General features: G+C 41.5%; 2 protein-coding genes across 2 annotated transcripts in view; one reads left to right on the plus strand and one right to left on the minus strand.

Annotated features, from left to right (window-relative positions):
* GPR146 (G protein-coupled receptor 146) overlaps window positions 1-7,994 on the minus strand; it is a 49,260-nt gene extending 41,266 nt beyond the window's left edge. Inside the window, exon 1 of the mRNA XM_035549215.2 lies at window positions 7,467-7,994. The gene's annotated coding sequence lies outside the window, so the exon portion shown is untranslated. The remainder of the gene's footprint in view (window positions 1-7,466) is intronic.
* C15H7orf50 (chromosome 15 C7orf50 homolog) overlaps window positions 1-12,015 on the plus strand; it is a 125,620-nt gene that overhangs the window by 82,534 nt on the left and 31,071 nt on the right. The window lies entirely within an intron of this gene.

Consider the following 12,015-nt stretch of genomic DNA (forward strand, 5'->3'; position numbering starts at 1 on the left):
TGGTGGTTTAAGTTGTTCCTGAATCTGCTACCTGAAATTCTTTTATTCACAAATAAAGCTTTGTTTAGAGCCTGAACAGAAGCGTTCCGTTGTGTAATCTTTCACTGTAAGCAAAATATATTACATCTAATTTATAGGCATATTGTTTGTACTGCTGCAGTCACTGTGTGACTAAGTTTCCTGCAGTAAGTTTATCATTTCTATTATAATATAATGTGGATATTTTAGTGTAAGGCGGGAAAGGAAGAAATCAGAGCTCTGTGTAATGACATTAAGCTTTTAGGCACATAGACAGCTTAAATGGACTCACAGCTGCTTAACATATGCCCTCTGCCTGAACTCGTTTTATCACTTGGTATCTGACTTCTCTCAACATATAAAAAGTTGATGTGATTGATTGTTGGTTATACAATATTTGTCAGGGTGAACTGAATCATTATATATATAGATTCGAGAATATAGAAAAATAAAGCTAGGAAAAAAAGATCTTGACATTTTTCCATTCAGTAAGCTCACTTCAAGTACCTCTTCTTGTTTGCAGGAGTTGGTGGCTGCTGGTTTTGCTAAGCAGCAATTGCTGAGTGATTTAGAGAACATCTCTGCTCCTTTGTTTGGATTTCATTTGCACAACCATTTAGAGTTATAAAACTGTCAGCTTAGGAACAGTCTATATGTTTTGCCAGGGCCTCATGTAAGCAGAGTTTATATTTTCCTCTCCATTTTGTGTGCCATTTGAATTCTCCAGTATATATTACCATTCTTCTTTGCACTGGTCATTAGAATATAAAATTCCTGCAAGACCCATGGCCTTCTTTAGAGAGGAGGAATCTTCAGTTATGAAATTGCACCTCAGATTAGTCATTAGGTGAAAGAATGTAGAAGATCTGTTAACCACAGTATCTCACCCTTGGCCAAGCCTAAAAGTGATGGAAAGCTCTGCTGTTGCTTACAAACACATGGAATTTAGGACTGACCGTGACTAGGATCGAATCACCATCTAAACGTTAGAAAGCATAGACCAGAACCGTTAATTATATTAATTACAGAACTCTCAGATTCCCTAAAATAACAACCAGCAGGGAGTTGAAATATTGCGTACTGCTTGTTTTGCTTGCTATGTTCCTCTCTGGCAGAATTTTGCAGGTGACCAGGCTCACCTTGGGGTTGCATGGAGGCTGCAGTGCCTGGAAGCCGTCGGTCTGCAGGAGGTGTAGAAAACTCTAACGTATGTCAGGTTTTGTGTACTTAGGTTTTCTCTTCCTATTGTTCATAATGTACCGTGGATGTTAGCTATTAAGTACTTGATGAAATTATAGAAATGCTGATGTCACAGAACTAGAAGCAGAGCGGTATCGCATGTGGAGACCAAACAGCATCCTGGCTAACACTGTGAGGTCCTCCACTTATTTTGTTGTTGCTGGTCTCTCTCAGCAGCATTTCCACCTTGCTGGAGCCCTGACCTGTACGTTTTGCTAAGCACAGCTGGTCTTTGGTCTTTGTTGCAGTGTTTGCTGTGCTGTGGGCGCCCTGTCAGGGAGGCGGGTGCAGGAAGCATTGGGCCGTGCTGATTGCAGCTAAGTGGGGCAGACACACAAACGTACAAAGGAGCTGATTTGCAACAGTAAATAAATAAAGTAGTAGTCTGGTAATGTTTGATTTTTAGGTATAAAAATGGATATGTGCTGTATGAAGGGAGAAAATACAATTCTGTAATATGTTTTTTGGGCTGAAGATATGCCTGAAAATTAAGAAATTTTTAAGCTGAGAAGTTCCACTGTTGGCTTAAATTTGTTACTTTGGGCAGGTTGCAGTGTTTGGCTTAAAACTGCCAACATGAACCAGGCTTCCTGTCATGAAAGTTGTCAAGAGCATTTGATGAATTAAATTTTTATCTTTTATTTCCAGTTGTATCCCAAGTCTAATCATAGTAAGATCTGGGTGTATAGGTACAAAAAAAAATGCCACGGTGTAAACATTTTCAAAGCCAGGAAAAGTATGAATCATGCTGCTGTGTATAACTTGAAAGATGGAAATTATCATGAATTTGCACCTCTTGCTGTGCAACCTGGTTGCTCACGTACAGTGGAAGGGAGGTCAGTGCTTCCGAGCTGATTTGGAGTTGTGTGAGTCAATTAACAGCAGTTCTTAACAGTCAATGACATTTTATGGAAGCCTTGAATAAAAGCAGAGTTCATTCAGGGAATCTGGAAGAATGATGTGTAGGAAGTAAAATGTTTTTGTCTTTGTATCTTGAGAGAAAACCATGTGTTGACTTCCCTGGCTTCTCTAACTCCCCGCTGCTCCCTCTTGACCTGAGATTTCAGGAGCCGTGCTCTCTGTCAGGGCTTCATCTCCCCAGTTCTACTTTACAACTTCCCAGGATTTGCTATTAAACTCTGTCTTCCTTTGCTCTCCTTTTCTTCTGATGAGCATAAACCACTTCACTTTCAAAGCTTTGCATTCTATTCCCACTCTAGCCATTATCCTGCATGTGCTATGGAGATGTTGACTTTCCTCTTTTGCTGACAGTTCAAACATTTGCCTTTGACAGTCTGCATTTTCTAATGACCATCCTCGGTGCTTTCTACCGCACTGCCCTGTGTGTGCTGAAGAAGACACTTGTAGCTCAGCACAGAAGCGCCTTTCTGTCCTTTTGCAAAGCCTTCTTTAAACCGTCCTTTTGATCCCTGCAGAATTGTGTGATACCAAAACAGGTACGTGATAAGCTTAGTCCTCCTGCTATTCCACACATTATTCTGTCTGTAATTATCCACTCTATTTTATTCTCAATTTTTTAATTATTTGCATGACAGCTGTTCTCTGTTGTGTTTTCTGTTGTGTTTATGCTTGTTTTATCAGATATGTAAAATATAACTTATACATGTAAAGCTTGAGTTTGAAACTAAAGTGAGTTATAAATTAAATCCACATAACTTATATTAATTTTATAAATATGTGTAGGCTACTTATTATTGAAATATAAATTAATAAAATTTTATTTCAAGATAACTTGCTAGTTGCTTTAACTTCAAAAAAAAGCAAACACCACCAACACCTTGTTTTGTGTTGCATTTACAATGACACTCTTCAATGTGGTCATTGGAAATGCAAACAGGTTTTATGGAGTGTTTTTTTTTCCTAACCAGTCGACAGGTTTTAATTTGGGATCTTAAATCATAATTGTTTTTCAATTTTCTGCTCTGCCTCACAAAAGCATAATGAGGGCACACCTGATGCTATAAAAAACAGATGTCATTTCAGTGCTCCAAGACCGCGTGATAAATTTGGAGGGGTTATGAATTGCAATCATAGACATGCACTTATCAGGGAGCTCACAAGAATAGAGAAGTGTTGCTAAACAGGGTTTGGGAACAGATTGCACTTTAATTTGAGAGACTCTGAGAATGCAGAAACTGGGGGTGGAATTTTCTTAAGGAACTTTCAGGAGACCATTTCAAACTGGCAAGTAATATTTCAAATTCTTTTTTCCTACCAGTTATGTTTAATCAGACAGTACTACTTGGGCTTGACCATTTTAAGTGGAAGAGCAGCAAGCAGACTGGGAAGAAAGCTTCATCATGCAGTTTGTGCTAACTTGTAGAAACATCCTTCCTTTCCTGTTCTCCTTGAGACAAAACTTCTTAAAACGGGATATTCAGTGGGAGCTGAACTGTACGTGAGATACAGGTGGAACTTTCTGGCACTTGTTCTTTAAACAGGTTCACACAGGTGTTCAAGGGTGTATTCATGGAAATTAAATGTATTTTACAGGAACAACCATTTCATGGGACGTCACTGGCACAATCTAAGTCACCCATGTCTGGTTATCACTGAACATAGTCAAATGCAAAAACCTGTAATTTCCATCACATTTATTCCTTATTGTGTGGTAAGATGTCTTTTATTCATAACCAAACTTAAAGTCCAATTCTCTATCCCCACAAGCCATCTATTTTATTGTAAAGCAAATCAAGCGGCAAGACGCGAGTTGAGGTGGCTGGTACCTTGATGCTCAGTTGTCACCCTATGATGTACGGGACAGTTGAGGAGCTACATGTGTTCTAGGTGTTGCTGTGGGTGTCTGCTTTAGGGTTGTTGAGTCATGAAATGAATACATTCTGCTAAAGAAAAATCCTGCCCATTCTGTTTTCTTGAGTGTCTCATTTTGGGTCTTGTTCATCATGGATTAAAATTGTATGTTCTGCATTTGTGTGCATGTGTATGTATGAAATACGTTCTGGAATACTTGTTTAAATAACTTTAATTTTTTATTTCTGGAATACTTGTTTAAAAGATCTTAGTGTATCAAACTACAGTTGTGTTGGTTTTGTTAGATGTGAAATTCATGAATAGAAATCTGTTAATTTTTTTTTCTTTCTTTCTTTTAGTTATCTGGGAGAACCCAGAGAGCTAATGACAACTTGGGGGGAGAGAGGGTGTCGGTGGCTTTTCTGTTTTTAACAAAAAATGTCTTCCTTACTCAAACATAAGGATTCCTGTTTGAATTACAAGGCAAACTGCCTTTCTAGGGATCAATAACCCTTTATTTTTCATTTAGTAATGAATCTTCTGTTTCACTAGTCTTTCCCGTAGATGGGGGGGAATGCACCTGTTCCATTCCATTCCAAAAATGTTCTATTTTTTGATCAGAATAGGTACATTTCAGGTACATTACAGGGAGGCTGTCAGTTTGAAACTGAGCAAACTAAATATGCTCAGCTGAATGAATGCAATGCTGTCAACAGGAACAAGTGGTGTAATTAAGAAAAGAGATATCTTGAAGCTTTACAGTATTCAAGAAATGTCAGATCATGTTCGTTTGAAATGCATGGAAATGTTCTTTTTCCCGGTGTAGACACAAGTATTATGTGTTGTCCAGGACTGGCCACCCTGGTGCTTAGCAGACCCTGAGATTCGCACTTTGTTGTTGCCATCATTGTTGAATTTCACCCTATTTGAAAGAGTCATTCAAATTGTTTTTGTAGAATTCCAGACCTTTACCTTCATCAGGATGTAGATCAATGAGATTAAAACAAGTGCTTGTCCTTCCACCTTTAAAAGTGTTTCACCTACTTTTGGTTGTTACAAAACCCTACATACTGTTTTCAAAAAGCTCTGTTACTGATACGTATTGCTCTAAGGACAACTGGCATGTATTATTAGGAACTCTTGACTATGCAGGAGATAGTTGAGGATGAAGTATTTCTGGTTATGAGACCATTAAGACCAGTAGATATGTGAGAAACAGATTCCGTCATATTTTGTTGTTTCCAGCTCAACAAAGCAAGATGGGTTTCTTCCAGATCTCCATACTCTAAAGGAAGGGTTTGAAGGGCTGGGTCTCACTGCTCAGTGAGTCTGCTTTAATACCATTGGCATGACTGGAAAACTTTGACAGATCTTGCCCTATGGTATGATTGCTAGCATATCTGTATCTGTATTTGGTCAAAACTTCTGACTAAGAAAATGCATGATACTTTTTTTTTTCTCTGTTGTGTTCTTGAAAATAACACATTCTGTTAACAGTAAATGTTATGGAAACTCATACCACTTAGCTTCTGAAAAACACCGCTATGAACAAAAATATCCTGCACTCTGCTTTAAAGATAATATTTATATTTTCTGCTGAGAGAGTTATGGGGAGGAATATCATTAGAGCTTGAGAATGTCACTGCAAGTGGTGTGCATTGTCTGTCCCACCTAAGCTTTTTTTAAAAAACAAAACAAAACAAAAAAAACCCCTGAAATACAGCCTTCAGTGAGTTCCTCTGTGTAAGGATAAATATAGCTCCAAGAGCAGTGGAAACCAGACCTGTAGGTTGGAGTGGAAGTGACTGCTGTGATGCCCTCACTGGGTGCTGTCATTTCTGCAAAGGATCTGTGCAGGGGAAGGCAAAACGTGGAACAGATTCTGCAAACTGGGGAAATTGTGGTGAATCGTGGGTCTATGGATGTGCCCCAAAAGTCAGGCGGGGCCGTTTTCTGAATCACAACTTCGCTTTTTTTAATGTTAATTATTTTTCTTACATCTTAAGCTATAATCTTATGGCTGTTTTGTACTGGACTGATAATATCAATGTAAAAACTTCTTAGTGTTTAAACATTGCCTCAGCTATTTCCATAGTTTGATCAGAACCGTTCAGGCTTTAAAAATGTTTAAGCAAACTTCTGTGCCAAAACTACAGTCCTAGTGATGGAGGTGCTCTCTGTGTCACTCTTTGGGTCATTTACATTTCCGTGTGAGGAGAAAATAATGCAATCACCCTTAAAAGGCTGCGTTTCCAAAGAGCAAGCAGCATCTGCACCTGCACAAATACACACGCACTTGCTGAACTCCAGGTCCTACCCCTGCCTGGTGGTACTGAGATGGAGGAGGCGCTGGGGAGGCTCTTCTTTCGTCTGTCTGTCTGGCCGTCCGTCCGTCAGACGGCGTGCTTGTCCTCAGACATGGGGCAGTGAGGTGAGAGGCTGCAGGAGCACTGCCTTGGTGTCCTAAATGGGCCTGGGGGCATCCAGCCCTCCCCAGCTTTGGGCAGCTGCTGTCACCATCTCACGATGGCCAGCGTGCAGGAGGCAAAGCCTGCTTGGTCTTGCTCCAGTTACCTATTTCATGTCTGTCCCAGGGAATTCCTGCCATTGCTGGGAAAGAGGTGTAGCTGTCATCATTTTTGCTTACCCTGACAAAGGCAGGCTTCAATTTCATGCTCGGTGTCTCACTGATATCTAGCTAAACCATGGTATTTAAAGCTGGCCCAAACCTTGTGAAGGATTTGGGGATCTACAGCTGCGATCTGTGTCTTCCCATTTTTATAGGGCTATCTGTATAAAAACTGCCTGCTGGTAAAACAGGTGCTGGGTAAGCCTGTGTTTGTCATTCCTGACCTGTGTGTCAGAAATCCCCCCCGGCTGCATTAAGAAATAATTACCAAGCCTTTTTCGATAGAATAATCCGAGTAGCCCATGTGCATGCAAGCAACACAGTTCATGCTTCGGACCCGCACATGGAACTCAGCGCGAGTAGTGTGTGTGGCTGCTATGGTGATTAAAATACATAAATAAGATAGATGAGCACGGACCGCGTTAGCAGTCCCTCGCTGGCAGCTGTTCAGATGGCAGCCAGCTCCAGCCCGTGGTGCTGGGCGCGTTTCGTCGCCCCGAACAGCCAAAGGGCAGCACCACAGCGGGAGCGCCGGCGGCTCCTGTGAGGGGAGGAGTTACGCCATGGCCCCTCTACCTTGTCAGCGAGCAAATTCAGCCCCAAAGTGGCAAACAAAGGGCTTCTGTGCACTTTTACAGCTCGGTGAGGGTTAGCGGCCTGCCACAGTTTTGAGCTGGGACTAGCTCGGCGCTGACCTGCCTGAGAGGGGACCGGAGGGACGTGGGGCAGCCGAGGGAGGCTCGGTGGGGAGGTCTCACTCCCACTTTGGGCACCACGCAGGGAATTGTTAAAAGTGGCTCCCGCTTACCTGGGTCTGAGCGTTGGTCATGTGTAGGCAAGCGTTTCGGCTGCCTTAGGACGCGGATGACAGCGACTGGGGCCGTTTGCTCGCGGTCAGTCCCGCAGATCCAGAGGTCCCCTCTGCCGTGGTTGACATCCTCGCCTGGCCGCGGGCTCTCGCTGACTCAAATTCCTCCTCCTTCCCCTCTCACCTTCTAACATCCTCCAACTGCAGAACTCATCCTTCTCCTGCGATGCAGAGCGGTGCACTTGCCCCAGGAACTTTCTCCAGGCAGGACCCGAATTCAAAGCCAGCCTTTCATTTTCGCGGTGGAGCGGCGAGAGCGAAGGCAGCGAGGGGAACTGGAGCGCTCGCTTCCTTTAAATCCCCACTAGAGTCTGCCGAGCGCTGAAAGCGAAGCCGCTTGTCATGGTGAGCTTCAGAGTTTAACTTCAGGGGGGAGGGAGAAAGTGGAAAGCAAACTGAATGCTGTAGTGGAGATTTCTCTCTTCCCCCACTGGGCCCCTTGCCGACTGTTTTTATTGATTTCAATCACTGGAGGCTAGCGAGCTCGCAGAAGAAACACTGTGTAATGTGTTCTTTCCTGGCTTTCATTAAAGAAACTCAATGCAGTGCGGTCACGCTGCCGAGCTCGCCTGGCAACCTGCCTACACCCTGTGGTACCTCTTTCATTGGAGGAGATGGAGCTCGTGGTTTGTTTTTTTTTTTTTTTTTTCCTCCCCTCCAGCACTGATTTCAAAACAGCTTATCCTCCGCTTCTACCTTCTGCGAGCCCAAAGCCGTTTAAAATTGGGAAGCGATTGTCAGCACCCCGAAGGGGAAGGTCGTGCTGGTGGCGGTTCAAGTGCCGAGGGCTGGGACAGCCCCGCACTCCTTTTATTAAAATTCTTCTCTGCGTTTTCGGGGAGGGCTGAAGAGGGGCTGAATGTGAGCCACAGCGATGTGGATACAAATGATTCCCGAGGGTTCTTTTTTCTTCTTCTTTTTCTCATTTATCCCTTCCCCTGATTGGTGAACGTGGTTTAATTAAGGGTAAGAGAGTAAGCGGAGTCCTTCTGCAAATCTGTGAAAATTCCTGGCACTGTCGTTGTGCAAATGAAGCAACACTACATTCCCCAAGCCTGCAGTAGTGCAGTTGTCTTAAATACTTCTGTTGCATTCAGGACTGTGATACTGGTGGAGAAAAATGAGAAATAAAATATGGTACTAATTTATGCTTTAGAACTTAATCTGTTACAGTATGTACTTTATAGCAGCAAACAATCTATAAAGTGGAATTCAACAAGCTAGTTTCTGTAAGTCGTATTGTTCTGTGTGCCTATAAATCCTTTCATTTAATTTAGTAAATAGCTTGATTTCTTATTATTATGCAGATTCTAATGTTACTACATTATGTGCTCTTCAGAACTGGATGTAAATCTATGAAACATGCAAATATCACACAGTTGTAAATAAAGCATGATTTCAAGCTACAAGGGCTGTACCCATTCTAAATTACAGCTGCAGGTTTAGTGTACCACCTGGTTGCTTGTGCTTATGAGGTACTGTATCTGAGTACATAAGGACATACTCTTTTAACATTTGCACGACTACTAAAAGAATCCGTTCCTGGATCAGAAAGATAAAAAGCTTGTTCTTATTTAAATCTGGCTTCCTGCAGAACTTGTTTGAGGCTTTTCTGCCTGGATTGCATCTACAGAAACCTTTCCAAATCAACGTAATTTATTCCCAGTGTTTCTGTTGCCAAGAGTTGAGATTTTAAAAACAACTAGCTTTAATGAAATTTTTTAATTATTTCTTTATAAAATATATATATATTTTAAAATGTTCCTCTGGAAATTCTACAGACATGATATAAGGAAGTATATTTCTACAAATGTTACTTTTAAATCAAAGCTTGCTTTCTGCGTGGGAATTATGTTTCATGTGCTCTCTCTGGTCATACTCCTTATTCTCATAAGGTGCTAAATGACAGAAAATGGTTATTTAAATTCAATATGGCTGCAAACTATTTTGTGTAAATTCTATAGCTGTAGTTGTAGCATAGTCCTTTGGCAAGCCTCAAATAGTAAATCATTTGTCAGTCTTTCTTTTATGAACCTTGCATCTAAAGATTTGCCAGCCTTTCTTCTTTGTAGTTTTTGAACTGTATTTATAGATTCTGCTTTTTGTTTTTAAGCTGGCAGATGGCCAGTTATTTATCTGGCTTCATATGTTTTGTGTACGAGGGAAACAGAACATTTTGTATGCTAATATCGTGCATGGTGCATACTTGGGGCAAAAGGCTGCTTGTAAGCAGAATCCATTATGTGACGAGTCAGTAGCTCCTAGTCAGTTCTCGGTCAGCGAACAAAGCCCCTTTGACATTGCTCTATATTAAAAGTTATGAAATAACACGAGCTTAATGAACAAACAAGGCACAATGCTGCTACTATGAAGCGAGCTGTATCGTCCATTTTGCCTCCTTTCTCTTCAGAGTTCAAAAATTTGAAGCCCACTTTATACCTTTGTCACTGTTAGTCATGTTAAAATTTATTCCTCTGGATTTCTGATGCCGCTTGCTTTGCTGTTCTTTTGCTGTGCTAGTAGAAAAAGGTAAAAGCACATTGACTTTTGGGACAGCTGAACTCGCTGATGGTAACAGAAACTTTGGTTTCCTTCCTTTTTCCGGCTCTCTTCCTGTTGCCTTTGTCAGGTTTCCTTTTCCATCACCTCTCTGCCCCGGCCGGTTCCTTACGTTTAGTTTCCTTTGCCAGGGCACACGGCCGTCAGGTGGCACCCAGGGTGTTGCAGTGCTGCCAGAGCTCTGAGGATGTCTGCTGGGGGAGGATGAGCAGCACTCCTGGCCCCAGCAAAGGCAGCGGCTGTGCTGCACCGTGCTCCATTTGTACCTTGTGCCACACATGGGTTGGGCAGGACCACTCACTACGCAGCAAATTCTGACCTACACATACAAATCCCAAAGGCAAATTTGCAATATATGAAAATCAGGTTCATCGGCGCACTTCTGAGTTTCTGACTCTTGTCAACCTTATTCTGTGCTGGCAGGAGAGAGCTGGGCATGCAAATGTAGGAGTCTTTAAAACAGCAGGAGAAGGAGGAGCAGAAGCCTTTAGAAGACATCTTCAGTCATACTGAAGTATGAGACAGTAAAGGCCCTTTGGTTAACTATAAATCTGGAAACAAATTTTAAAATGTACTTGTTGCTCTGTTGAAACACAACAAAATTAATGTGCCATTAATACCATCTTGGTACTGGTTGTCCAGTTGTCACGGTTCATAATACTCTGGCAGTTGACACTGTTATACAAATTCAGGCTCTGAAAAACTGCACCTGTTTGTTTTTGCCACTCTTGCTGCAAAAAAGGGCCTGATGTCTTCAGCAAGTCCTCTCTCGGGTAAATCTTTCTGCCTTTTCCAGTTTCTCTTGCAGTCAGGGTTGTTTTTCTCTGTTCTGAATTGCTTAGCAGGACTGCTGGACACTTAAATCCTGTACTCGCTTCTGTTTGAGATGGCTTCCCCATTATGACAGGTAAACTCATTTCTAAAGACAACCTGTAAAATGTTTTAAATTTGTGCAATATTTCAAGATTACAGATAATAATTGAAAACTTAAATGATTGATAAAACTGCCACAGCTGAAGCCTGTAGATGTTTTGAGTCAGATGTCTTAGCCTATTTATTTATACAATATTACTAAGCTTACCTAGAAATCAGAAATTCAAGGCTGGCATTGATGAAAGGCTCTATTGGCAGTCTATGTCCTTTGCATGCAGATTGACATAGTATAGTACAAACTTTGGGAATTTGCTTGAAAAAATATGAGCTTTGCATCTCTTTTCCCTTGTGAGGATGACATGGATTTTTATGACCGTAAATGTTAGAGATCTGGGGGTCCATCTCTTTTCCAAAGTACAGCAACCGGTGGCAGTACCCCTTCCAGCACCTTTTCAGGCCTTCTGGAAAGTTTCCAAGTGGAAGACTCCCACCTCCTTAATCATGAAAAAAGCCTGCCTCTCCTCTGAATGTCATTCATTCAAGTGTACTGACCTGCCCTGACCTTGTTTAGATTGAGATCTAATGAGCACGCGGTCCAAGGTGGTGTGGGAGCTCACAGCAGGCTTTGCAAATAAGCAAGTGTTGTGTTTTTCTGTATGCATGTGTTTTAAATTTATCACGTCAATAAACAAGTGTATCACAGGCTCGAGTACGGACTTTACAGCGTTGTAGTTAAGAATAAATTGTGCCACTACAAATTGTGATGTCACATTATAAATATAAAAGGAGACAATGTGGAATATTTATGACCTCAAAACAATGAAGTCCCCTGTTGATTTGTGCTTTAAAAAAATTATTTAAATAATGAGGTAATGCTAAAACTCTGAATGGCTCACAAACTTTGGACGCATCTCTCAGAAAAATAGTCACGCTAATGGTACAGGGAAAAAAAGATTAAAAAATAATGCTGTTGATTCCAAGGAGAAATGCAGCAGTAGAATATCATAACAGGGGTCATTTAAGTTAAAATAAATATAGCTAGGCTTTAAATTTCATT

Source organism: Cygnus atratus, chromosome 15 (genome assembly GCF_013377495.2).
Source record: "Cygnus atratus isolate AKBS03 ecotype Queensland, Australia chromosome 15, CAtr_DNAZoo_HiC_assembly, whole genome shotgun sequence".
Lineage (NCBI taxonomy): Eukaryota > Metazoa > Chordata > Aves > Anseriformes > Anatidae > Cygnus > Cygnus atratus.